Raw genomic sequence first — 26,911 nt, forward strand, 5'->3', positions numbered from 1 at the left:
CAGAGTTCGGAGGTCAGGCCGAACCTTGACTGGTCAGCAGGCGGCTGCAGCCGCTGGTGGGCTTTGTAGTCAAACTTGTAATAGGTGTGCATGATCCGCGGAGGTAGACACGCAGATCTCCTCTGTAGAGCCCTTTCATCTCCAGGTACCGCGCAGGGCGCTCCACAATCTGACAGACCCGGGACTCGTCCTTCAGTTCTCCACGTACTCTGTGAGGGAGAAAGAGATAACAGGTCGGCGGGGGGGGGTGGTGAGAGTACGGAGTGAGGAGGCTGGGGAGACAGACAGAGAGCATGAGAGCAGAGAGTACACCCACGCGCTGTTAGGGAGGGAGTTCCAGGATTTTGTCCCCCGTGCGTTGTAGTACACCCACGCGCTGTTAGGGAGGGAGTTCAGGATTTTGTCCCCGTGTGGTGTAGGTACACCCACGGCGCTTGTTAGGGAGGGAGTTCCAGGATTTTGTCCCCCGTGTGGTGTAGTACACCCACGGCGCTGTCAGGAGGGAGTTCCAGGATTTTGTCCCCCGTGTGGTGTAGGTACACCCACGCGCTGTTAGGGAGGGAGTTCCAGATTTTTGTCCCCGTGTGGTGTAGGTACACCCACGGCGCTGTTAGGGAGGGTGTTCCAGGATTTTGTCCCCCGTGTGTGTAGGTACACCCACAGCGCTGTTAGGGAGGGAGTTCCAGGATTTTGTCCCGTGTGGTGTAGGTACACCCACGGCGCTGTTAGGGATGGAGTTCCAGATTTTGCCCTAGCGACAGTGAAGGAACTGCCGATATATTTCCAAGCGGGATGGTGAGGGGCTCGGAGGGGAACTTCCAGGTGGTGGTTTCCCCATGTGTCTGCTGCTCTCCGTCCTTCTAGATGGTAGAGGTGGTTGGGTTTGGGCGGCGCTGTCGAAGGAGCCTTGGTGAGTTGCTGCAGTGCATCTTGTAGATGGTACACACGCTGCCGCCCTGTGCGTCGGTGGTGGAGGAGTGAATGTTTGTGGATGGGGTGCCGATCGAGCGGGGGCTGCTTTGTCCTGGACGTGTCGAGCTTCCTTGATTGTTGTGGGAGCCAACTCATCCAGGCAAGTGGGGAGTGTCCCCATCACACGCCTGACTGGTGCCTTGTAATGGTGGACAGGTTTTGGGGGAGTCAGGAGGTGAGTTACTCTCCGCAGGATTCCCAGCCTCTGACCTCTCTTGTAGCCACAGATTTATAAGGCTGGTCCCAGTTCAGTTTCCGGTCAATGGTAACCCCCAGGATGTTGATAGTGGGGGATTCAGTGATGGTAATGCCATTGAATGTCAAGGGGGGCGATGGTTGGAGTCTCTCTTTTGGAGATGGTCATTGCCTGGCACTTGTGTGGTGTGAATGTTACTCACCACTTGTCAGCCCTGAGCCTGGATATTGTCCAGGTCTGCTGCATTTGGACCGTGAGGGCTGCTTCAGTATCTGAGGAGTCGCGAATGGTGCTGTATTTCTAAAGGGTTTTCCCCTAGGCCAGGGTTCAGAAAGGGGTTTTCACTCCTTTACCTTGTGAGTGGGGGTTCTGTGCTCTGCATGATTTTGGTGAACTCTTCATCCATCCTCTCTACAAGTGTCAGGATACAGCCACGCACTCTGTACGGCTAAGAGAGGCGGGGGGAGAGAAATTAGTGGAGTTTGGAGAGAGGGGAGGGAACCATGGAAAGGGAGGGGTAGGGGCGGGGGGTCCGAGGTCCAGGATGGGGGGATGTGAGGGGGACCGCAGGGAGAGAGAGAGGGACACGCAGGAGAGAGAGAGAGAGGGACACGCTGGAGAGGAGAGAGAGAGGGACAACGCAGGGAGAAGAGAGAGAGGACACGCAGGGAGAGAGAGAGAGGGACACACGCAGGGAGAGAGAGAGAGGACACGCAGGGAGAGAGAGAGAGAGGGACACGCAGGGAGAGAGAGAGAGGGACAACGCAGGGAGAGAGAGAGAGGGACACGCAGGGAGAGAGAGAGAGAGAGGACACACGCAGGGAGAGAGAGAGAGAAGGGACAGCGCAGGGAGAGAGAGAGAGGGACAACGCAGGGAGAGAGAGAGAGAGGGACACGCAGGGAGAGAGAGAGAGAGGGACACGCAGGGAGAGAGAGAGAGAGGGACACGCAGGGAGAGAGAAAGAGAGAGGGACACGCAGGGAGAGAGAGAGAGAGGGACACCGCAGGGAGAGAGAGAGAAGGGACACGCAGGGGGGAAGAGAGGGGACACGCAGGAGAGAGAAGAGAGAGGTACACGCAGGAGAGAGAGAGAGAGAAGGACACGCAGGGAGAGAGAGAGAGGGACACGCAGGCAGGGAAGAGAGAGAGGGACAACGCAGGAGAGAGAGGGGAGGGACACGCAGGGCGAGAGAGAGGGGGAGAGGACACGCAGGGAGAGAGAGAGAGAGGGACACGCAGGGAGAGAGAGAGAGAGAGGGACAACGCAGGAGAGAGAGAGAGAGAGGGACACGCAGGGAGAGAGAGAGAGGGACACGCAGGGAGAGAGAGAGAGAGAGGGACACGCAGGGAGAGAGAGAGAGAGAGGGACACACGCAAGGGAGAGAGAGAGAGAGAGGGACACCACGCAGGGAGAGGAGAAGAGAGAGGGACACGCAGGAGAGAGAGAGAGGGACACGCAGGGAGAGAGAGAGAGAGGACACGCAGGGGAGAGAGAGAGAGAGGGACAGACGCAGGGAGAGAGAGAGAGGAGGGACACGCAGGAGAGAGAGAGAGGGACACGCAGGGAGAGAGAGAGAGAGGGACACGCAGGGAGAGAGAGAGAGAGAGGGACACGCAGGGGAGAGAGAGAGAGGAGGGGCCACGCAGGAGAGAGAGAGAGAGGGACACACGCAGGGAGAGAGAGAGAGGGACACGCAGGGAGAGAGAGAGAGAGAGGGACACGCAGGAGAGAGAGAGAGGGACACGCAGGGAGAGAGAGAGAGAGAGGACACGCAGGGAGAGAGAGAGAGGGACACGCAGGGAGAGAGAGAGGGGACACGCAGGGAGAGAGAGAGGGGGACACGCAGGGAGAGAGAGAGGGGACACGCAGGGAGAGAGAGAGGGGGACACGCAGGGAGAGAGAGAGGGGGACACGCAGGGAGAGAGAGAGAGAGGACAGGTAGGGAGAGAGAGAGAGAGGGACACGCAGGAGAGAGAGAGAGGGACAACACGCAGGGAGAGAGAGAGAGAGGGACACGCAGGGAGAGAGAGAGAGAGGGACACGCAGGGAGAGAGAGAGAGAGGGACACGCAGGGAGAGAGAGAGAGAGGGACACGCAGGGAGAGGAGAGAGAGAGGGACACGCAGGGGAGAGAGAGAGAGGGACACGCAGGGAGAGAGAGAGAGGGACACGCAGGGAGAGAGAGAGAGAGGGACAACGCAGGGAGAGAGAGAGAGAGGGACACGCAGGGAGAGAGAGAGAGGGACACGCAGGGAGAGAGAGAGAGGGACACGCAGGGAGAGAGAGAGAGGGACACGCAGGGAGAGAGAGAGAGAGAGACACGAGCAGGGAGAGAGAGAGAGAGAGTGACACGCAGGAGAGAGAGAGAGAGAGACACACAGGGAGAGAGAGAGAGAGGGACACGCAGGGAGAGAGAGAGAGAGGGACACAGGGGAGAGAGAGAGAGAGGGACACACAGGGAGGAGAGAGGAGGGACACGCAGGGGGAGAGAGAGAGAGAGGGACACGCAGGGAGAGAGAGAGAGAGGAACACGCAGGGAGAGAGAGAGAGAGAGGGACACGCAGGGAGAGAGAGAGAGGACAAACAGCAGGAGAGAGAGAGAGAGAGGGACACGCAGGGAGAGAGAGAGAGAGAGAGGGACACGCAGGGAGAGAGAGAGAGGGGGGGACACAGAGAGATCAAGCAGGTTTCAAGAGCTCGGCTGGGTAGGGGTGGGGTAGCACAGAGTGAGGGGCAGTCAACAGGGATGTTGTGGGGAGGGGGTCATGGCCAGAGAGATGAGATGGGGGAGGGAGGCGAGGGGGAGGGGAGGAGATGTCATTACCTGTTCAGCATTGGAGAGATTCTCTGAATCCTCCCCAATATTCTCCCCGATGAAGATGTTGGGACATTCGAAACAGGATATCGAGCAGGTTATCCACACAGCCCAGACATTTCCTCCACATATCTTGCTGCAAGGGGAAAAGGGGAACATCAGAAGCTGCAGAGGGAGCTTTACTCTGTATCTAACCCCGTGCTGTACCTGTTCTGGGAGTGTTTGATGGGCACAGTGTAGAGGGAGATTTACTCTGTATCTAACCCCGTGCTGTACCTGTTCTGGGAGTGTTTGATGGGGACGGTGTAGAGGGACCTTTACTCTGTATATAACCCCGTGCTGTACCTGTCCTGGGAGTGTTTGATGGGGACGGTGTAGAGGGAGATTTACTCTGTATCTAACCACGTGCTGTACCTGTCCTGGGATTGTTTGATGGGGACAGTGTAGAGGGAGATTTACTCTGTATCTCACCCCGTGTTGTACCTGTCCTGGGAGTGTTTGATGGGGACAGTGTAGAGGGAGATTTACTCTGTATCTAACCCCGTGCTGTACCTGTCCTGGGAGTGTTTGATGAGGACGGTGTAGAGGGAGATTTACTCTGTATCTAACCCCCGTGCTGTACCTGTCCTGGGAGTGTTTGATGGGACGGTGTAGAGGGAGATTTACTCTTACCTTCATAACACGACGCCAGGTTAGGATTGTAGTCGTACAATGAAGCCACGATGTTGAACTTGATTTTCAGCATGATGCCCTCTCCCAGGTTGTGGGCCACAGAGATGGTGCAGAGCTCCGTCAGCATCTCGATCTGGGCTGCCCTGTCCCGGGTCAACAACGAGAGGCGAGGTGAAATCTCGAGGCGCGAGGCAGCGGGACGCCAGCCTTTCCCAACCACGCGGGCGGACCGAGACCGAGGGGAAGGGGTGGCGAGCGCAGCTTCGAGGCCCTCAGCGTGCGGCCTGTGTGCTCCCACTCTCTCAGCTCCCTGCCAGTATGTACCCAACTCTCCCCTCTCGAAGCTTTCCTGTCGAATCTGCTTGCGCCGTCCAGCAGTGCTCTGTACCTTCGTGCTCCCGCTCTCTCTCCCTCAGCTCCCTGCTAGTATGTACCCAACTCTCCCCTCTCGAAGCTTTCCTGTCGAATCTGCTTGCGCCGCCCGGCAGCGCTCTGTACCTTCGTGTTCCCGCTCTCTCTCCCTCTCGCTCAGCTCCCTGCGCGTGCATACCCAACTCTCCCCTCTCGAGGCTTTCCTGTCGAATCTGCTTGCGCCGCCCGGCAGCGCTCTGTACCTTCGTGCTCCCCGCTCTCTCTCCCTCTCGCTCAGCTCCCTGCGCGTGCATACCCAACTCTCCCCTCTCGAGGCTTTCCTGTTGAATCTGCTTGCGCCGTCCGGCAGTGCTCTGTACCTTCGTGCTCCCGCTCTCTCTCCCTCAGCTCCCTGCCAGTATGTACCCAACTCTCGGCAGTGACATCTCGGCAGTCCGTCGAGCGGCTGCGCAGGTCCCGTGCTCCAGGACGTTCCAGGCACCCCCACCCCCCCAACAACCCCCCCCCCCACGGCTCAGTCAGGGGGCTCCGGGTAGGGCCGGGGGAGAACGAACCCCCGGGGGGGCTGAAAGGGGTTAAACTGCGAGGGCCCGGTCACACTGCGGTGCTCCCTCCAGCCTGGAAGGTTATCCGGTGGATCAGATCGGGAGGGGCTGGGAGGTGATTATCGGATCCGATAGGGTCGACGGGAGAGAAACTATTGCCCCGGGGAGGGGGAGGGAATAGTCCTGGACGAGGAGGTTAAAGTTCACGCCAGGCCGCTCGGTGTGGGGGGGTCAGGAAACACTCCCCCCACCCAGAGGGGAGCGGAACCTGTATATCTCTCTCTCTCTCTCTCTCACACACACACTAAAATGGCGTCCATGCCGGGTACAAATTAATTCATGAGCGAGGTGGATAGATTGTTGTGGGTTGGGGTGGGGGGGGGTGGTGATTGAGGGATATGGAACATGGGAGGGTAAATGGAGCCGTGATACAGTCCAGCCATGGTCTGACAGAGCGCTGGAACAGCCTCCAGAGGGCTGAATGGCCTCCTCCTGTTCCTGTGTAACAGGGCTGGAGAGGGGCTGAATGGCCTCCTCCTGTGCACTGACCGGGCGATCGGTCCCCTCTGAATTTACCTGTCCGTCCCCTTCTTCCCTCGAGCCTGTAGAATCTCGTTCAGTTTCTTCAGGACCACAGTGTGGTTGATCTCAGTGCCCTTGGCAAACATCTTGGGCTTTCCTGTAGAGAGAGGGAGGGAAGGGGAAACCTGATCAATCACATCGCTCGAACACTCCTAACACCCCACACACAGCCCATGGGGGAGGACTCATACCCCGGGGAGAGTCGGTGCCCGGAACCCGGGGGGAGTCGGTGCCTGGACCCTGGGGGAGAGTCGGTGCCGTAGGGGCGGAGAGTTGGGGGGGGGGTGGGGGGTGTAGAGAGCGGGTGCCCGTAGTGGGGAGAGTGGGGGGGGTACAGCCACTTACCGAGACCATGGGAGCCCCGCCCTTGACGGGTTTCCACTCTCCGCCCTCGTTATCTTCCTCATCCTCGTCCTCGTTCTTTTTTTTATCCTTGCGTTCCATCCGTTCTTCTTCTTATTATCATCCCGTTCCGTTCCGTCCGCAGCTCGTTTCTCATCTTCTGTCGGCTGCCTGGATGCAGGAAGGGGTATTCAACCGATGGCTGGGGTCCGAATATAATATAACCGCCTGTACCCCTCGATGTGACTCTCTCCCAGCTATCTGTTACCCTGCATATAATATAACCCACTGTACCCCTCGATGTGACTCTCCCAGCTATCTGTTACCCTGTATATAACCCCCTGTACCCCTCGATGTGACTCTCTCCCAGCTATCTGTTACCCTGTATATAATATAACCCCCTGTACCCCTCGATGTGTCGCTCTCCCAGCTATCTGTTACCCTGTACATAATATAACCCCCTGTACCCGCTCGATGTGACTCTCTCCCAGCTATCTGTTACCCTGTATATAATATAACCCCCTGTACCCCTCGATGTGACTCTCTCCCAGCTATCTGTTACCCTGTATATAATATAACCCCCTGTACCCCTCGATGTGTCGCTCTCCCAGCTATCTGTTACCCTGTACATAATATAACCCCCTGTACCGCTCGATGTGACTCTCTCCCAGCTATCTGTTACCCTGTATATAATATAACCCCCTGTACCCCTCGATGTGACTCTCTCCCAGCTATCTGTTACCCTGTATATAATATAACCCCCTGTACCCCTCGATGTGACTCTCTCCCAGCTATCTGTTACCCTGTATATAATATACCCCCCCTGTACCCCTCGATGTGTTTCTCTCCCAGCTATCTGTTACCCTGTATATAATATAACCCCCTGTACCCCTCGATGTGTTTCTCTCCCAGCTATCTGTTACCCTGTATATAATATAACGCCCTGTACCCCTCGATGTGAGTCTCTCCCAGCTATCTGTTACCCTGTATATAATATAACCCCCTGTACCCCTCGATGTGACTCTCCCAGCTATCTATTGCCCTGTATATAATATAACCCACTGTACCCCTCGATGTGACTCTCCCAGCTATCTGTTACCCTGTAAATATAACCCACGGTACCCCTCGATGTGACTCTCCCAGCTATCTGTTACCCTGTATATAATGTAACCCCCTGTACCCCTCGATGTGACTCTCTCCCAGCTATCTGTTACCCTGTATATAATATAACCCCCTGTACCCCTCGATGTGACTCTCTCCCAGCTATCTGTTACCCTGTATATAATATAACCCACTGTACCCCTCGATGTGACTCTCTCCCAGCTATCTGTTACCCTGTATATAATATACCCCCTTAACCCCTCGATGTGACTCTCTCCCAGCTATCTGTTACCCTGTATATAATAAAACCCCCTGTACCGCTCGATGTGACTCTCCCAGCTATCTGTTACCCTGTATATAACCCCCTGTACCCCTCGATGTGACTCTCTCCCAGCTATCTGTTACCCTGTATATAATATAAACCCCTGTACCCCTCGATGTGACTCTCTCCCAGCTATCTGTTACCCTGTATATAATATAACCCCCGTACCCCTCGATGTGACTCTCTCCCAGCTATCTGTTACCCTGTATATAATATACCCCCCTGAACCCCTCGATGTGACTCTCTCCCAGCTATCTGTTACCCTGTATATAATATAACCCCCTGTACCCCTCGATGTGACTCTCTCCCAGCTATCTGTTACCCTGTATATAATATACCCCCCTGTACCCCTCGATGTGACTCTCCCAGCTATCTGTTACCCTGTATATAATATAACCCACTGTACACCTCGATGTGACTCTCCCAGCTGTTACCCTGTATATAATATAACCCCCTGTACCCCTCGATGTGACTCTCCCAGCTATCTGTTACCCTGTACATAATATAACCCACTGTACCCCTCGATGTGACTCTCCCAGCTATCTGTTAACCTGTACATAATATAACCCCCTGTACCCCTCGATGTGACTCTCTCCCGGCTATCTGTTACCCTGTATATAATATAACCCCCTGTACCCCTCGATGTGACTCTCCCAGCTATCTGTTACCCTGTATATAATATAACCCCCTGTACCCCTCGATGTGACTCTCTCCCAGCTATCTGTTACCCTGTATATAATATAACCCCCTGTACCCCTCGATGTGTCGCTCTCCCAGCTATCTGTTACCCTGTATATAATATAACCCCCTGTACCCCTCGATGTGTCGCTCTCCCAGCTATCTGTTACCCTGTATATAATATAATCCCCTGTACCCCTCGATGTGACTCTCTCCCAGCTATCTGTTACCCTGTATATAATATAACCCCCTGTACCGCTCGATGTGACTCTCCCAGCTATCTGTTACCCTGTATATAACCCCCTGTACCCCTCGATGTGACTCTCTCCCAGCTATCTGTTACCCTGTATATAATATAACCCCCTGTACCCCTCGATGTGACTCTCTCCCAGCTATCTGTTACCCTGTATATAATATACCCCCCTGTACCCCTCGATGTGTTTCTCTCCCAGCTATCTGTTACCCTCTATATAATATAACCCCCTGTACCCCTCGATGTGTTTCTCTCCCAGCTATCTGTTACCCTGTATATAATATAACGCCCTGTACCCCTCGATGTGAGTCTCTCCCAGCTATCTGTTACCCTGTATATAATATAACCCCCTGTACCCCTCGATGTGACTCTCCCAGCTATCTATTGCCCTGTATATAATATAACCCCCTGTACCCCTCGATGTGACTCTCCCAGCTATCTGTTACCCTGTAAATATAACCCACGGTACCCCTCGATGTGACTCTCCCAGCTATCTGTTACCCTGTATATGATGTAACCCCCTGTACCCCTCGATGTGACTGTCTCCCAGCTATCTGTTACCCTGTATATAATATAAACCCCTGTACCCCTCGATGTGACTCTCTCCCAGCTATCTGTTACCCTGTATATAATATAACCCACTGTACCCCTCGATGTGACTCTCTCCCAGCTATCTGTTACCCTGTATATAATATACCCCCCTGAACCCCTCGATGTGACTCTCTCCCAGCTATCTGTTACCCTGTATATAATAAAACCCCCTGTACCGCTCGATGTGACTCTCCCAGCTATCTGTTACCCTGTATATAACCCCCTGTACCCCTCGATGTGACTCTCTCCCAGCTATCTGTTACCCTGTATATAATATAAACCCCTGTACCCCTCGATGTGACTCTCTCCCAGCTATCTGTTACCCTGTATATAATATAACTCCCGTACCCCTCGATGTGACTCTCTCCCAGCTATCTGTTACCCTGTATATAATATACCCCCCTGAACCCCTCGATGTGACTCTCTCCCAGCTATCTGTTACCCTGTATATAATATAACCCCCTGTACCCCTCGATGTGACTTTCTCCCAGCTATCTGTTATCCTGTATATAATATACCCCCCTGTACCCCTCGATGTGACTCTCCCAGCTATCTGTTACCCTGTATATAATATAACCCACTGTACCCCTCGATGTGACTCTCCCAGCTGTTACCCTGTATATAATATAACCCCCTGTACCCCTCGATGTGACTCTCCCAGCTATGTGTTACCCTGTACATAATATAACCCCCTGTACCCCTCGATGTGACTCTCCCAGCTATCTGTTAACCTGTACATAATATAACCCCCTGTACCCCTCGATGTGACTCTCTCCCAGCTATCTGTTACCCTGTATATAATATACCCCCCTGAACCCCTCGATGTGACTCTCTCCCAGCTATCTGTTACCCTGTATATAATATAACCCCCTGTACCCCTCGATGTGACTCTCTCCCAGCTATCTGTTACCCTGTATATAATATACCCCCCTGTACCCCTCGATGTGACTCTCCCAGCTATCTGTTACCCTGTATATAATATAACCCACTGTACACCTCGATGTGACTCTCCCAGCTGTTACCCTGTATATAATATAACCCCCTGTACCCCTCGATGTGACTCTCCCAGCTATCTGTTACCCTGTACATAATATAACCCACTGTACCCCTCGATGTGACTCTCCCAGCTATCTGTTAACCTGTACATAATATAACCCCCTGTACCCCTCGATGTGACTCTCTCCCGGCTATCTGTTACCCTGTATATAATATAACCCCCTGTACCCCTCGATGTGACTCTCCCAGCTATCTGTTACCCTGTATATAATATAACCCCCTGTACCCCTCGATGTGACTCTCTCCCAGCTATCTGTTACCCTGTATATAATATAACCCCCTGTACCCCTCGATGTGTCGCTCTCCAGCTATCTGTTACCCTGTATATAATATAACCCCCTGTACCCCTCGATGTGTCGCTCTCCCAGCTATCTGTTACCCTGTATATAATATAATCCCCTGTACCCCTCGATGTGACTCTCTCCCAGCTATCTGTTACCCTGTATATAATATAACCCCCTGTACCGCTCGATGTGACTCTCCCAGCTATCTGTTACCCTGTATATAACCCCCTGTACCCCTCGATGTGACTCTCTCCCAGCTATCTGTTACCCTGTATATAATATACCCCCTGTACCCCTCGATGTGACTCTCTCCCAGCTATCTGTTACCCTGTATATAATATACCCCCCTGTACCCCTCGATGTGTTTCTCTCCCAGCTATCTGTTACCCTCTATATAATATAACCCCCTGTACCCCTCGATGTGTTTCTCTCCCAGCTATCTGTTACCCTGTATATAATATAACGCCCTGTACCCCTCGATGTGAGTCTCTCCCAGCTATCTGTTACCCTGTATATAATATAACCCCCTGTACCCCTCGATGTGACTCTCCCAGCTATCTATTGCCCTGTATATAATATAACCCCCTGTACCCCTCGATGTGACTCTCCCAGCTATCTGTTACCCTGTAAATATAACCCACGGTACCCCTCGATGTGACTCTCCCAGCTATCTGTTACCCTGTATATGATGTAACCCCCTGTACCCCTCGATGTGACTCTCTCCCAGCTATCTGTTACCCTGTATATAATATAAACCCCTGTACCCCTCGATGTGACTCTCTCCCAGCTATCTGTTACCCTGTATATAATATAACCCCCTGTACCCCTCGATGTGACTTTCTCCCAGCTATCTGTTATCCTGTATATAATATACCCCCCTGTACCCCTCGATGTGACTCTCCCAGCTATCTGTTACCCCTGTATATAATATAACCCACTGTACCCCTCGATGTGACTCTCCCAGCTGTTACCCTGTATATAATATAACCCCCTGTACCCCTCGATGTGACTCTCCCAGCTATCTGTTACCCTGTACATAATATAACCCCCTGTACCCCTCGATGTGACTCTCCCAGCTATCTGTTAACCTGTACATAATATAACCCCCTGTACCCCTCGATGTGACTCTCTCCCGGCTATCTGTTACCCTGTATATAATATACCCCCTTGTACCCCTCGATGTGACTCTCTCCAGCTATCTGTTACCCTGTATATAATATAACCCCCTGTACCCCTCGATGTGTCTCTCTCCCAGCTATCTGTTACCCTGTATATAATATAACCCCCGGTAACCCTCAATGTGACTCTGTCCCTCTATCTGTTACCCTGTATAAAATATAACCCCCTGTACCCCTCGATGTGACTCTCTCCCAGCTGTTACCCTGTACATAATATAACCCACTGTACCCCTCGATGTGACTCTCCAGTTATCTGTTACCCTGTACATAATGTAACCCCCTGTACCCCTCGATAACCCACTGTACCCCTCGATGTGACTCTCTCCCAGCTATCTGTTACCCTGTATATAATATAACCCACTGTACCCCTCAATGTGACTCTCTCCCAGCTATCTGTTACCCTGTATATAAATATAACCACTGTACCCCTCGATGTGACTCTCTCGCAGCTATCTGTTACCCTGTATATAATATAACCCACTGTACCCCTCGATGTGACTCTCCCAGCTATCTGTTACCCTGTATATAATATAACCCCCTGTACCGCTCGATGTGACTCTCCCAGCTATCTGTTACCCTGTATATAACCCCCTGTACCCCTCGATGTGACTCTCTCCCAGCTATCTGTTACCCTGTATATAATATAACCCCCTGTACCCCTCGATGTGACTCTCTCCCAGCTATCTGTTACCCTGTATATAATATAACCCCCTGTACCCCTCGATGTGACTCTCTCCCAGCTATCTGTTACCCTGTATATAATATACCCCCCTGTACCCCTCGATGTGACTCTCTCCCAACTACGACCCTGTATATAATATAACCCCCTGTACCCCTCGATGTGACTCTCTCCCAGTTATCTGTCACCCTGTACATAATATAACCCCCTGTACCGCTCGATGTGACTCTCCCAGCTGTCTGTTACCCTGTATATAACCCCCTGTACCCCTCGATGTGACTCTCTCTCCCCCAGCTATCTGTTACCCATGTATATAATATAACCCCTGTACCCCTCGATGTGACTCTCTCCCAGCTATCTGTTACCCTGTATATAATATAACTCCCTGTACCCCTCGATGTGACTCTCCCAGCTATCTGTTACCCCTGTATATAATATAACCCCCTGTACCCCTCGATGTGACTCTCTCCCCAGCTATCTGTTACCCTGTATATAATATACCCCCGTACCCCTCGATGAGACTCTCTCCCAGCTATCTGTTACCCTGTATATAATATAACCCCCCTGAACCCCTCGATGAGACTCTCTCCCAGCTATCTGTTACCCTGTATATAATAACCCCCCCTGAACCCCTCGATGTGACTCTCTCCCAGCTATCTGTTACCCTGTACATAATATAACCCCCTGTACCCCTCGATGAGACTCTCTCCCAGCTATCTGTTACCCTGTATATAATATAACCCCCCCCCGGAACCCTTCCCTGTGTTCAGCACTTACTTTTTCAGGAATTTATGGGCGAGGGAGGTATATTTGCTGTCATCATCGTCAGATTCGGAATCAGATTCGTCTGAGGGTGTTCCCCAATCCTCATCATCATCATCGTCATCTTCATCTTCCTCCTCCTGTGATGGTGTGGATAGAACAGCATGTGAGGGCAGGCACAGTGCAGCAGGGACTCACCGATGTGGGAACAGAGGAGAGAGAGAGAGAGGGAGGGAGGGAGCGAGCGAGCGAGCAGGTTGGAGGGAGGGAGGATGGGAGGGAGAGGGAGTGAGGAGTGAGAGTGTCAGGCAGACAGTGAGGAGGGGGAGAGAGAGCGGGAGGTGGACAGAGAGAGGAGGGGGAGCGAGAGGAGAGAGCGGCTGGCGGACAGAGAGAGGGGCTGGTGGACAGAGAGGAGGGGGAGCAGGGAGAGAGCGGCAGGTGGACAGAGAGAGGAGAGGGAGCGAGAGGAGAAAGAACAGCAGGTGGACAGAGAGAGGAGAGGGAGCGAGAGGAGAAAGAACAGCAGGTGGACAGAGAGAGGAAAGGGAGCGGGGCAGAGAGAGAGCGGCTGGCGGACAGAGAGGAGGGGGAGCAGGGAGAGAGCGGCAGGTGGACAGAGAGAGGAGGGGGAGCAGGGAGAGAGAGCAGCAGGTGGACAGAGAGGAGGGGGAGCGAGAGGAGAGAGAGCGGCTGGCGGACAGAGAGAGGGGCTGGCGGACAGAGAGGAGGGGGAGCAGGGAGAGAGCGGCAGGTGGACAGAGAGAGGAGAGGGAGCGAGAGGAGAAAGAACAGCAGGTGGACAGAGAGAGGAGAGGGAGCGAGAGGAGAAAGAACAGCAGGTGACAGAGAGAGGAAAGGGAGCGGGGGGAGAGAGAGAGCGGCTGGCGGACAGAGAGAGGAGGGGGAGCGGGGAGGGAGAGCGGCATGTGGACAGAGAGGAGGGGCAGCGAGAGGAGAGAGAGTGGCAGGTGGACAGAGAGAGGTGGGGGAGCAGGGGAGAGAGAGCGGCAGGTGGACAGAGAGAGGAGGGGCAGCGAGAGGAGAGAGAGTGGCAGGTGGACAGAGAGAGGTGGGGGAGCGGGGAGAGAGAGCGGCTGGCGGACAGAGAGAGGTGGGGGAGCAGGGAGAGAGAGCAGCAGGTGGACAGAGAGAGGTGGGGGAGCGGGGAGAGAGAGCAGCAGGTGGACAGAGAGAGGTGGGGGAGCGGGGAGGGAGAGCGGCAGGTGGACAGAGAGAGGAGGGGGAGCAGGGGAGAGAGAGCGGCTGGCGGACAGAGAGAGGAGGGGGAGCAGGGAGAGAGAGCAGCAGGTGGACAGAGAGAGGTGGGAGAGCTGGGAGAGAGAGCGGCAGGTGGACAGAGAGAGGAGGGGGAGCAGGGGAGAGAGAGCGGCAGGCGGACAGAGAGAGGTGGGGGAGCGGGGAGAGAGAGCGGCTGGCGGACAGAGAGAGGTGGGGGAGCAGGGAGAGAGAGCAGCAGGTGGACAGAGAGAGGTGGGGGAGCGGGGAGAGAGAGCAGCAGGTGGACAGAGAGAGGTGGGGGAGCGGGGAGGGAGAGCGGCAGGTGGACAGAGAGAGGAGGGGGAGCAGGGGAGAGAGAGCGGCTGGCGGACAGAGAGAGGAGGGGGAGCAGGGAGAGAGAGCAGCAGGTGGACAGAGAGAGGTGGGAGAGCTGGGAGAGAGAGCGGCAGGTGGACAGAGAGAGGAGGGGGAGCAGGGGAGAGAGAGGGGCAGGCGGACAGAGAGAGGAGGGGGAGCAGGGGAGAGAGAGCGGCAGGCAGACAGAGAGGAGGGGCAGCAGGGAAAGAGAGCGGCAGGCGGACAGAGAGGAGGGGGAGCGAGAGGAGAGAGAGCGGCAGGTGGACAGAGAGGAGGGGGAGCAGGGGAGAGAGAGCGGCAGGCGGACAGAGAGAGGAGGGGGAGCAGGGGAGAGAGAGCGGCAGGCGGACAGAGAGGAGGGGGAGCAGGGGAGAGAGAGCGGCAGGCGGACAGAGAGGAGGGGCAGCGGGGAGAGAGAGCGGCTGGCGGACAGAGAGAGGTGGGGGAGCAGGGGAGAGAGAGCGGCTGGCGGACAGAGAGAGGAGGGGGAGCAGGGAGAGAGAGCAGCAGGTGGACAGAGAGAGGAGGGGGAGCAGGGGAGAGAGAACGGCAGGTGGACAGAGAGAGGAGGGGGAGCAGGGGAGAGAGAGCGGCAGGTGGACAGAGAGAGGAGGGGGAGCAGGGGAGAGAGAGCGGCTGGCGGACAGAGAGAGGAGGGGGAGCAGGGAGAGAGAGCAGCAGGTGGACAGAGAGAGGAGGGGGAGCAGGGGAGAGAGAGCGGCTGGCGGACAGAGAGAGGAGGGGGAGCAGGGAGAGAGAGCAGCAGGTGGACAGAGAGAGGAGGGGGAGCAGGGGAGAGAGAACGGCAGGTGGACAGAGAGAGGAGGGGGAGCAGGGGAGAGAGCGGCAGGTGGACAGAGAGAGGTGGGAGAGCTGGGAGAGAGAGCGGCAGGTGGACAGAGAGAGGAGGGACAGCAGGGAGAGAGAGCGGCAGGTGGACAGAGAGAGGAGGGGGAGCAGGGGAGAGAGAGCGGCTGGCGGACAGAGAGAGGAGGGGGAGCAGGGGAGAGAGAGCGGCAGGCGGACAGAGAGGAGGGGGAGCGAGAGGAGAGAGAGCGGCTGGCGGACAGAGAGAGGAGGGGGAGCAGGGAGAGAGAGCGGCAGGTGGACAGAGAGAGGAGGGGGAGCAGGGGAGAGAGAGCGGCAGGCGGACAGAGAGGAGGGGGAGCGGGGGAGAGAGAGCGGCAGGCGGACAGAGAGGAGGGGGAGCGAGAGGAGAGAGAGCGGCTGGCGGACAGAGAGAGGAGGGGGAGCAGGGAGAGAGAGCAGCAGGTGGACAGAGAGAGGAGGGGGAGCAGGGGAGAGAGAACGGCAGGTGGACAGAGAGAGGAGGGGGAGCAGGGGAGAGAGAGCGGCAGGTGGACAGAGAGAGGTGGGAGAGCTGGGAGAGAGAGCGGCAGGTGGACAGAGAGAGGAGGGACAGCAGGGAGAGAGAGCGGCAGGTGGACAGAGAGAGGAGGGGGAGCAGGGGAGAGAGAGCGGCTGGCGGACAGAGAGAGGAGGGGGAGCAGGGGAGAGAGAGCGGCAGGTGGACAGAGAGGAGGGGGAGCGAGAGGAGAGAGAGCGGCTGGCGGACAGAGAGAGGGGCTGGCGGACAGAGAGAGGAGGGGGAGCAGGGAGAGAGAGCGGCAGGTGGACAGAGAGGAGGGGGAGCAGGGGAGAGAGAGCGGCAGGCGGACAGAGAGGAGGGGGAGCGGGGGAGAGAGAGCGGCAGGCGGACAGAGAGGAGGGGGAGCGAGAGGAGAGAGAGCGGCTGGCGGACAGAGAGAGGAGGGGGAGCAGGGGAGAGAGAGGGGCTGGCGGACAGAGAGAGGAGGGGGAGCAGGGAGAGAGAGCAGCAGGTGGACAGAGAGAGGAGGGGGAGCAGGGGAGAGAGAACGGCAGGTGGACAGAGAGAGGAGGGGGAGCAGGGGAGAGAGAGCGGCAGGTGGACAGAGAGAGGTGGGAGAGCAGGGGAGAGAGAGCGGCAGGCGGACAGAGAGGAGGGGGAGCGGGGAGGGAGAGCGGCAGGTGGACAGAGAGGAGGGGCAGCGAGAGGAGAGAGAGTGGCAGGTGGACAGAGAGAGGTGGGGGAGCGGGGAGAGAGAGCGGCAGGTGGACAGAGAGAGGAGGGGGAGCAGGGGAGAGAGAGCGGCAGGCGGACAGAGAGAGGTGGGAGAGCAGGGGAGAGAGAGCGGCAGGCGGACAGAGAGAGGAGGGGCAGCGAGAGGAGAGAGAGTGGCAGGTGGACAGAGAGAGGTGGGGGAGCGGGGAGAGAGAGCGGCTGGCGGACAGAGAGAGGAGGGGGAGCAGGGGAGAGAGAGCGGCAGGTGGACAGAGAGAGGTGGGGGAGCAGGGGAGAGAGAGCGGCAGGTGGACAGAGAGAGGAGGGGGAGCAGGGGAGAGAGAGCGGCAGGTGGACAGAGAGAGGGGGGGAGCAGGGGAGAGAGAGCGGCAGGTGGACAGAGAGAGGTGGGAGAGCTGGGAGAGAGAGCGGCAGGTGGACAGAGAGAGGAGGGACAGCAGGGAGAGAGAGCGGCAGGTGGACAGAGAGAGGAGGGGGAGCAGGGGAGAGGGAGCGGCTGGCGGACAGAGAGAGGAGGGGGAGCAGGGGAGAGAGAGCGGCAGGTGGACAGAGAGAGGAGGGGGAGCAGGGGAGAGAGAGCGGCAGGTGGACAGAGAGAGGAGGGGGAGCAGGGGAGAGAGAGCGGCAGGTGGACAGAGAGAGGTGGGACAGCAGGGAGAGAGAGCGGCAGGCGGACAGAGAGGAGGGGGAGCGAGAGGAGAGAGAGCGGCTGGCGGACAGAGAGAGGGGCTGGCGGACAGAGAGAGGAGGGGGAGCAGGGAGAGAGAGCGGCAGGCGGACAGAGAGGAGGGGGAGCGAGAGGAGAGAGAGCAGCTGGCGGACAGAGAGGAGGGGGAGCGAGAGGAGAGAGAGCGGCTGGCGGACAGAGAGAGGGGCTGGCGGACAGAGAGAGGAGGGGGAGCAGGGAGAGAGAGCGGCAGGCGGACAGAGAGGAGGGGGAGCGAGAGGAGAGAGAGCGGCTGGCGGACAGAGAGAGGGGCTGGCGGACAGAGAGAGGAGGGGGAGCAGGGAGAGAGAGCGGCAGGTGGACAGAGAGGAGGGGGAGCGAGAGGAGAGAGAGCGGCTGGCGGACAGAGAGAGGGGCTGGCGGACAGAGAGAGGAGGGGGAGCAGGGGAGAGAGAGCGGCAGGTGGACAGAGAGAGGAGGGGGAGCAGGGGAGAGAGAGCGGCAGGTGGACAGAGAGAGGTGGGACAGCAGGGAGAGAGAGCGGCAGGCGGACAGAGAGGAGGGGGAGCGAGAGGAGAGAGAGCGGCTGGCGGACAGAGAGAGGGGCTGGCGGACAGAGAGAGGAGGGGGAGCAGGGAGAGAGAGCGGCAGGCGGACAAAGAGGAGGGGGAGCGAGAGGAGAGAGAGCGGCTGGCGGACAGAGAGGAGGGGGAGCGAGAGGAGAGAGAGCGGCTGGCGGACAGAGAGAGGGGCTGGCGGACAGAGAGAGGCGGGGGAGCAGGGAGAGAGAGCGGCAGGCGGACAGAGAGGAGGGGGAGCGAGAGGAGAGAGAGCGGCTGGCGGACAGAGAGAGGGGCTGGCGGACAGAGAGAGGTGGGGGAGCAGGGAGAGAGAGCAGCAGGTGGACAGAGAGAGGAGGGGGAGCAGGGGAGAGAGAACGGCAGGTGGACAGAGAGAGGAGGGGGAGCAGGGGAGAGAGAGCGGCAGGTGGACAGAGAGAGGTGGGAGAGCTGGGAGAGAGAGCGGCAGGCGGACAGAGAGGAGGGGGAGCGGGGAGGGAGAGCGGCAGGTGGACAGAGAGGAGGGGCAGCGAGAGGAGAGAGAGTGGCAGGTGGACAGAGAGAGGTGGGGGAGCGGGGAGAGAGAGCGGCAGGTGGACAGAGAGAGGAGGGGGAGCAGGGGAGAGAGAGCGGCAGGCGGACAGAGAGAGGAGGGGGAGCAGGGGAGAGAGAGCGGCAGGCGGACAGAGAGAGGAGGGGCAGCGAGAGGAGAGAGAGTGGCAGGTGGACAGAGAGAGGTGGGGGAGCGGGGAGAGAGAGCGGCTGGCGGACAGAGAGAGGTGGGGGAGCAGGGGAGAGAGAGCGGCAGGTGGACAGAGAGAGGAGGGGGAGCGGGGAGAGAGAGCGGCAGGTGGACAGAGAGAGGTGGGGGAGCAGGGGAGAGAGAGCGGCAGGTGGACAGAGAGAGGTGGGGGAGCAGGGGAGAGAGAGCGGCAGGTGGACAGAGAGAGGAGGGGAGCAGGGGAGAGAGAGCGGCAGGTGGACAGAGAGAGGTGGGAGAGCTGGGAGAGAGAGCGGCAGGTGGACAGAGAGAGGAGGGACAGCAGGGAGAGAGAGCGGCAGGTGGACAGAGAGAGGAGGGGGAGCAGGGGAGAGGGAGCGGCTGGCGGACAGAGAGAGGAGGGGGAGCAGGGGAGAGAGAGCGGCAGGTGGACAGAGAGAGGAGGGGGAGCAGGGGAGAGAGAGCGGCAGGAGGACAGAGAGAGGAGGGGGAGCAGGGGAGAGAGAGCGGCAGGTGGACAGAGAGAGGTGGGACAGCAGGGAGAGAGAGCGGCAGGCGGACAGAGAGGAGGGGGAGCGAGAGGAGAGAGAGCGGCTGGCGGACAGAGAGAGGGGCTGGCGGACAGAGAGAGGAGGGGGAGCAGGGAGAGAGAGCGGCAGGCGGACAGAGAGGAGGGGGAGCGAGAGGAGAGAGAGCGGCTGGCGGACAGAGAGGAGGGGGAGCGAGAGGAGAGAGAGCGGCTGGCGGACAGAGAGAGGGGCTGGCGGACAGAGAGAGGAGGGGGAGCAGGGAGAGAGAGCGGCAGGCGGACAGAGAGGAGGGGGGAGCGAGAGGAGAGAGAGCGGCTGGCGGACAGAGAGAGGGGCTGGCGGACAGAGAGAGGAGGGGGAGCAGGGAGAGAGAGCGGCAGGTGGACAGAGAGGAGGGGGAGCGAGAGGAGAGAGAGCGGCTGGCGGACAGAGAGAGGGGCTGGCGGACAGAGAGAGGAGGGGGAGCAGGGGAGAGAGAGCGGCAGGTGGACAGAGAGAGGAGGGGGAGCAGGGGAGAGAGAGCGGCAGGTGGACAGAGAGAGGTGGGACAGCTGGGAGAGAGAGCGGCAGGCGGACAGAGAGGAGGGGGAGCGAGAGGAGAGAGAGCGGCTGGCGGACAGAGAGAGGGGCTGGCGGACAGAGAGAGGAGGGGGAGCAGGGAGAGAGAGCGGCAGGCGGACAGAGAGGAGGGGGAGCGAGAGGAGAGAGAGCGGCTGGCGGACAGAGAGGAGGGGGAGCGAGAGGAGAGAGAGCGGCTGGCGGACAGAGAGAGGGGCTGGCGGACAGAGAGAGGAGGGGGAGCAGGGAGAGAGAGCGGCAGGCGGACAGAGAGGAGGGGGAGTGAGAGGAGAGAGAGCGGCTGGCGGACAGAGAGAGGGGCTGGCGGACAGAGAGAGGTGGGGGAGCAGGGAGAGAGAGCAGCAGGTGGACAGAGAGAGGGGCTGGCGGACAGAGAGAGGAGGGGGAGCAGGGAGAGAGAGCGGCAGGTGGACAGAGAGGAGGGGGAGCGAGAGGAGAGAGAGCGGCTGGCGGACAGAGAGAGGGGCTGGTGGACAGAGAGAGGAGGGGGAGCAGGGAGAGAGAGCGGCAGGTGGACAGAGAGAGGTGGGAGAGCTGGGAGAGAAAGCGGCAGGTGGACAGAGAGAGGTGGGGGAGCGGGGAGGGAGAGCGGCAGGTGGACAGAGAGGAGGGGCAGCGAGAGGAGAGAGAGTGGCAGGTGGACAGAGAGAGGTGGGGGAGCAGGGGAGAGAGAGCGGCAGGTAGACAGAGAGAGGTGGGAGAGCTGGGAGAGAGAGCGGCAGGTGGACAGAGAGAGGTGGGGGAGCGGGGAGGGAGAGCGGCAGGTGGACAGAGAGGAGGGGCAGCGAGAGGAGAGAGAGTGGCAGGTGGACAGAGAGAGGTGGGGGAGCAGGGGAGAGAACAGCAGGCGGAGAGAGGGGGATACAATAGCAGAGGCGGTCGAGAGGAGAGGCTGCGCAGAGTGGGCAGAGGGGGGAGATTTATTAAAGCTGAACTCTGACCTCCTGTTTCTTGGCCAGTTTCTTGCTCTCCGGAGCAGGTTCTGCTTTCTTAAGGAAGACAGAGGCAGAGACCTCAATGTCATCATCGTCGTCATCGTCATCGTCGTCAGCGGAGGCTGCAGAGAGAGAGAGAGAGGGAGAGGGAGAGAGGGGGAGAGGGAGAGAGGGGGAGAGGGAGAGAGGGGGAGAGGGAGAGAGGGGGAGGGAGAGAGGGGGAGGGAGAGAGGGGGAGGGAGAGAGAGGGAGGGAGAGAGGGGGAGGGAGAGAGAGAGGGAGGGAGAGAGAGGGAGGGAGAGAGGGGGAGGGAGAGAGGGAGAGGGAGAGAGAGGGAGGGAGAGAGGGGGAGGGAGAGAGGGGGAGGGAGAGAGGGGGATAGAGGGGGAGAGAGGGAGCCGTTAATATATTGGGTAGAGTTGGTGCCTGGACCACAGGGAGAGTTGAAATGCAAATTTTTCTCACCTTCATCCTCATCAGCTTCTTCCTCTTCATCAGCAGATTTCTCCGGATTCTGAAACAAAGAAATCGAGAGCGTACAGAACAAAGATTGTACAGACCACGTCCGCTTAGACCACACTCGGAGCACCGTGTACAGTTCTGGTCCGGTTAGACCACACTCGGAGCACCGTGTACAGTTCTGGTCCGGTTAGACCACACTCGGAGCACCGTGTACAGTTCTGGTCTGGTTAGACCACACTCGGAGCACCGTGTACAGTTCTGGTCCGGTTAGACCACACTCGGAGCACTGTGTACAGTTCTGGTCTGGTTTGACCACACTCGGAGCACCGTGTACAGTTCTGGTCCGGTTAGACCACACCCGGAGCACCGTGTACAGTTCTGGTCTGGTTAGACCACACTCGGAGCACCGTGTACAGTTCTGGTCTGGTTAGACCACACTCGGAGCACCGTGTACAGTTCTGGTCCGGTTAGACCACACTCGGAGCACCGTGTACAGTTCTGGTCCGGTTAGACCACACTCTGAGCACCGTGTACAGTTCTGGTCCGGTTAGACCACACTCGGAGCACCGTGTACAGTTCTGGTCTGGTTTGACCACACTCGGAGCACCGTGTACAATTCCGGTCTGGTGAGACCACACTCTGAGCACCGTGTACAGTTCTGGTCTGGTTAGACCACACTCTGAGCACCGTGTACAGTTCTGGTCCGGTTAGACCACACTCGGAGCACCGTGTACAGTTCTGGTCCGGTTAGACCACACTCTGAGCACCGTGTACAGTTCTGGTCCGGTTAGACCACACTCGGAGCACCGTGTACAGTTCTGGTCTGGTTTGACCACACTCGGAGCACCGTGTACAATTCCGGTCTGGTGAGACCACACTCGGAGCACCGTGTACAGTTCTGGTCCGGTTAGACCACACTCGGAGCACCGTGTACAGTTCTGGTCCGGTTAGACCTCACTCGGAGCACCGTGTACAGTTCTGTTCCGGTTTGACCACACTCGGAGCACCGTGTACAGTTCTGGTCCGGTTAGACCACACTCGGAGCACCGTGTACAGTTCTGGTCTGGTTTGACCACACTCGGAGCACCGTTTAGTTACAGCACGCTGTCTCTCTGCCCAGCTCACCAGCACAGGCCGCACCTGGAGCCTGTGGCCTGCCTGGTACCTCGGCTCCCCTCACCTCTCTGTAAGCAGTGATATCTGTCTCAAAGTCCCGGTTGTATTTGCGTATTTTCTGCCTCATGGTGGCCAGTGCCTTCGAGTTATTCTTGTTCATCTTCTTCCGGCCTTCCCGATCCTCCCAGACCTGTAGGGGAGAGAGAGAGAGTGAGAGAGGGGGAGAGAGGGGGGGGAATGAGAAGGGGAATGAGACGGGGAGACAGGCAGACATGCTGGGGGTGGTGGTTCGGGGACAGAGGGAGACCTGTGCACAGACAGTCAGGACACACCTCGTTCACCATATCCTCCAGGTCAGCAAGGATTCGGATGTAGAATTTGGGAACGCCTTCTTTATCAACAATGCTCTTGGATTTGAGGTAGGCCTTCCCAAGGATTTCAAACTCTTCCAGGCATTTGGCAATGTCCCTGATCTTCATCGCATTGCGAATGGTCTTAATAATGTTCATCAACTCATCGAACCTGAGAGAGAGAGAGAGAGAGAGAGTTGTAGGGTCTGGAGGAGGTTACAGAGATAGGGAGGGGTGTAGGGTCTGGAGGAGGTTACAGAGATAGGGAGGGGTGTAGGGGGCTGGAGGAGGTTACAGAGATAGGGAGGGGTATAGGGGGCTGGAGGAGGTTACAGAGATAGGGAGAGTTGTAGGGGGCTGGAGGAGGTTACAGAGATAGGGAGGGGTGTAGGGGGCTGGAGGAGGGTACAGAGATAGGGAGGTGGGTGCGGGTACCCAGTGCCAGGTCAGGTGGGGTGAAGGGGTCAGTGTGCTGCCTGGGTCCTGTACGCAGGGTCAGTGAGGGGCAGTGGACGAGAGTAGGGAGCTCAGGGAGTCCGTCACTCACCTCTTGTCTTTGGCGCTGCGAACGACTCGTTTCATATCCTCCTCATCATCGCTGACCAGCAGAGGCCTGAAAGAGAAGGTGGGGGGGCAGAGGATTCAATCACAAGCCGCTATCGCACAGGAGGCCAGTCTGCCCATCTTGTCCGTGCTGGCTCACTGAACGATCTGTCCCATTCATCCCACTCACGCTCTGCTTCTCCCCCCACCGATCGCCTTCAATCCCTGTCCCTCTTGGTTCCCCCACCCCTCCAGTCACCGGGAACAGTTTCCCCCCCGCCTCACTGACTCGCTCGATCCCGACACCCCCCAACCCCCCCACCCACCTTTCCCGATCGGGAACGCCCTGGATTCAATCTCCTCCCCCCCCTTAACCTTCTCCGCTTCCGGGGAGAACAATCCCAGCTTCTCCCGCTCTCTCTCACTCTCTCCCCCCACACGGACTGAAGTCCCCTCATTAACCCCACCGGGAAACGTTCCAGTAAATCTCCTCCGCACCCTCTCCGAGGGCATCCACATCCTTCCCAAAGTGCGGAGCCCGGAATTGGACACGAAACTCCAGCCGGGAGCGATGCCAGAGTTTTATGAAGGGTTTAACCTAACCTCCCTGCTCTTGTACCCTACGCCCCTATGAATAAAGCCCAGGATACTGTCTGCTTTATTAACCCCTCTCTCCCCCTGTCCTGTCAGCTGCCGCGTGACTTGTGCACATTCCCACAGATCACCACAAACTCAACCTTAGCCGCGCACTGTCGGAGGGTCAGTGCTGAGGGAACGCCGCACTGTCGGAGGGTCAGCGCTGAGGGAGAGCCGCACTGTCGGAGGGTCAGTGCTGAGGGAGAGCCGCACTGTCGGAGGGTCAGTGCTGAGGGAACGCCGCACTGTCGGAGGGTCAGCGCTGAGGGAGAGCCGCACTGTCGGAGGGTCAGCGCTGAGGGAGAGCCGCACTGTCGGAGGGTCAGTGCTGAGGGAGAGCCGCACTGTGGGAGGGTCAGCGCTGAGGGAGCGCCGCGCTGTCGGAGGGTCAGCGCTGAGGGAGCGCCGCACTGTCGGAGGGTCAGCGCTGAGGGAGAGCCGCACTGTGGGAGGGTCAGCGCTGAGGGAGCGCCGCGCTGTCGGAGGGTCAGTGCTGAGGGAGAGCCGCACTGTCGGAGGGTCAGTGCTGAGGGAGCGCCGCGCTGTCGGAGGGTCAGCGCTGAGGGAGCGCCGCACTGTCGGAGGGTCAGCGCTGAGGGAGAGCCGCACTGTCGGAGGGTCAGTGCTGAGAATCCATGAAGCTGTACATACTGTTTGGAGAAGTTGGATCCTGCTGGTTTTGAGATGAGCTCATCGCCAGAGGACGACGACTCGGTCTCACTGTCAGACCCTGTGGCAAAGAATCGCGACATGATGGATCAGTCCTGTGGGAGAGACAGAGAGAGCGTGAGAGAGTGTGATGATGAGCAGCGGAGAGAGGGAAACAGACACCAGGGAGAGAGCGGACGGAGGGGAGAGGGAGAGAGCGGAGGGAGGGGAGGGGGAGAGAGCGGAGGGAGGGGAGGGGAGGGGGAGAGAGCGGAGGGAGGGGAGGGGGAGAGAGCGGAGGGAGGGGAGGGGGAGAGAGCGGAGGGGAGGGGAGGGGAGAGAGCGGGAGGGGAGGGGGAGAGGGAGAGAGCGGAGGGAGGGGAGGGGGAGAAAGCGGAGGGAGGGGAGGGGAGAGGCGCTAGCGGAGGGAGGGAGGGGGGAGAGCGGAGGGAGGGGAGGGGGGGAGCGATCGGCGGGCGGGGCGGGGAGGGGGAGAGAGCGGAGCGGAGGGGGAGTGGGAGAGAGCGCGGATGGGGGGGGCGAGGCGAGGTGGTGGGGGGGAGCGAGAGAGGGGTGGGGGCGCGGGCGGGCTGGAGGGAGGGGGAAGGGGAAATAGGCTGGGCGGGCATGCTGGCGGCGGCCCCTTGCCTCCCCATCCTTTTTCTCCCTCCCCCTCCCCACCTTCCCCCCTCCTTCACTCGCACCCCCTTCCCCCTCTCCCTCCCTCACTCCCCACCCCCCTCCCTCCCCACCCTCTCCCCTCCCCCCCTCACCCCCCTCCCCCTCCCACACTCCCCCCTCCCCCTCCCCCACTCCCCCTCCCCCCTCCCTCACTCACCCCCCTCCCCCTCCCTCACTTCGTCTGTCCCCCCTCCCCCTCCCACACTCCCCTCCCTCACTCCCCTCCCTCACTCACTCCCCTCCCCCACTCCCCCCTCCCCCTCCCTCACTCCCCCCTCCCCCTCCCTCACTCCCCTCCCTCACTCACTCCCCTCCCCCACTCCCCCCCTCCCCTCCCTCACTCCCCTCCCTCACTCACTCCACTTCCCCTCCCTCACTCCCCTTCCCCTCCCTCACTCACTCCCCTCCCCCTCACTCACTCCCCTCCCCCCTCCCTCACTCCCCTCCCTCCCTCACTCCCCCTCCCTCCCTCACTCCCCTCCCCCTCCCTCACTCACTCCCCTTCCCCTCCCTCACTCCCCTCCCTCCCTCACTCCCCTCCCCCCTCCCTCACTCACTCCCCTTCCCCTCCCTCACTCCCCTCCCTCACTCACTCCCCTTCCCCTCCCTCACTCCCCTCCCCCCTCCCTCACTCACTCCCCTTCCCCTCCCCGTCCCTCACTCTACCTCCCCCTCCCTCACTCCCCTCCCTCACTCACTCCCCTCCCCCTCCCTCACTCACTCCCCTTCCCCTCCCCCTCCCTCACTCCCCTCCCTCACTCACTCCCCTCCCCCTCCATCACACCCCTCCCCCTCACTCACTCCCCTCCCCCTCACTCACTCCCCTCCCCCTCCATCACACCCCTCCCCCTCACTCACTCCCCTCCCCCTCACTCACTCCCCTCCCCCCTCCCTCACTCCCCTCCCCCCTCCCTCACTCACTCTCCTCCCCCTCCCCCGCCCCCTCCCCCTCCCTCACTCCCCTCCCCCCTCCCTCACTCCCCTCCCCATCCCTCACTCCTCTCCCTCAGTCACTCCCCTCCCCCTCCCTCACTCCCCTCCCTCACTCACTCCCCTCCCTCACTCACTCCCCTCCCCCTCCCTCACTCCCCTCCCCCCTCCCTCACTCACTCTCCTCCCCCTCCCCCCGCCCCCTCCCCCTCCCTCATTCCCCTCCCCCCCTCCCCCCCTCACTCCCTCCCCCCTCCCTCATTCCCCTCCCCCCTCCCTCACTCCCCTCCCCCTCCCTCACTCCCCCCTCCCCCTCCCACTGCCCCGGTCAGGGTCAGGGTCCGGGTCCGGGTCCGGGATAACCAGCACCTGCGGCCCGGTCGCCTCACTACACGCGGTCGTCGCTCCGGCTGCTCCGAGATAGGGGGGAGATACTGGTGCGGGGGAAACCTTTCAGCGCTGCACCACCGCCACCGGAAGTGGACGGAG

The 26,911-nt window shown here is 59.0% G+C and overlaps 1 pseudogene; it reads right to left on the bottom strand.

Annotated features, from left to right (window-relative positions):
• Positions 1-24: 24 nt before the first annotated feature.
• LOC121274773 lies at positions 25-26,911 on the bottom strand (annotated as a pseudogene).

This window comes from Carcharodon carcharias (assembly GCF_017639515.1).
Source record: "Carcharodon carcharias isolate sCarCar2 chromosome 38 unlocalized genomic scaffold, sCarCar2.pri SUPER_38_unloc_11, whole genome shotgun sequence".
In the NCBI taxonomy this organism is placed as follows: Eukaryota; Metazoa; Chordata; class Chondrichthyes; order Lamniformes; family Lamnidae; genus Carcharodon; species Carcharodon carcharias.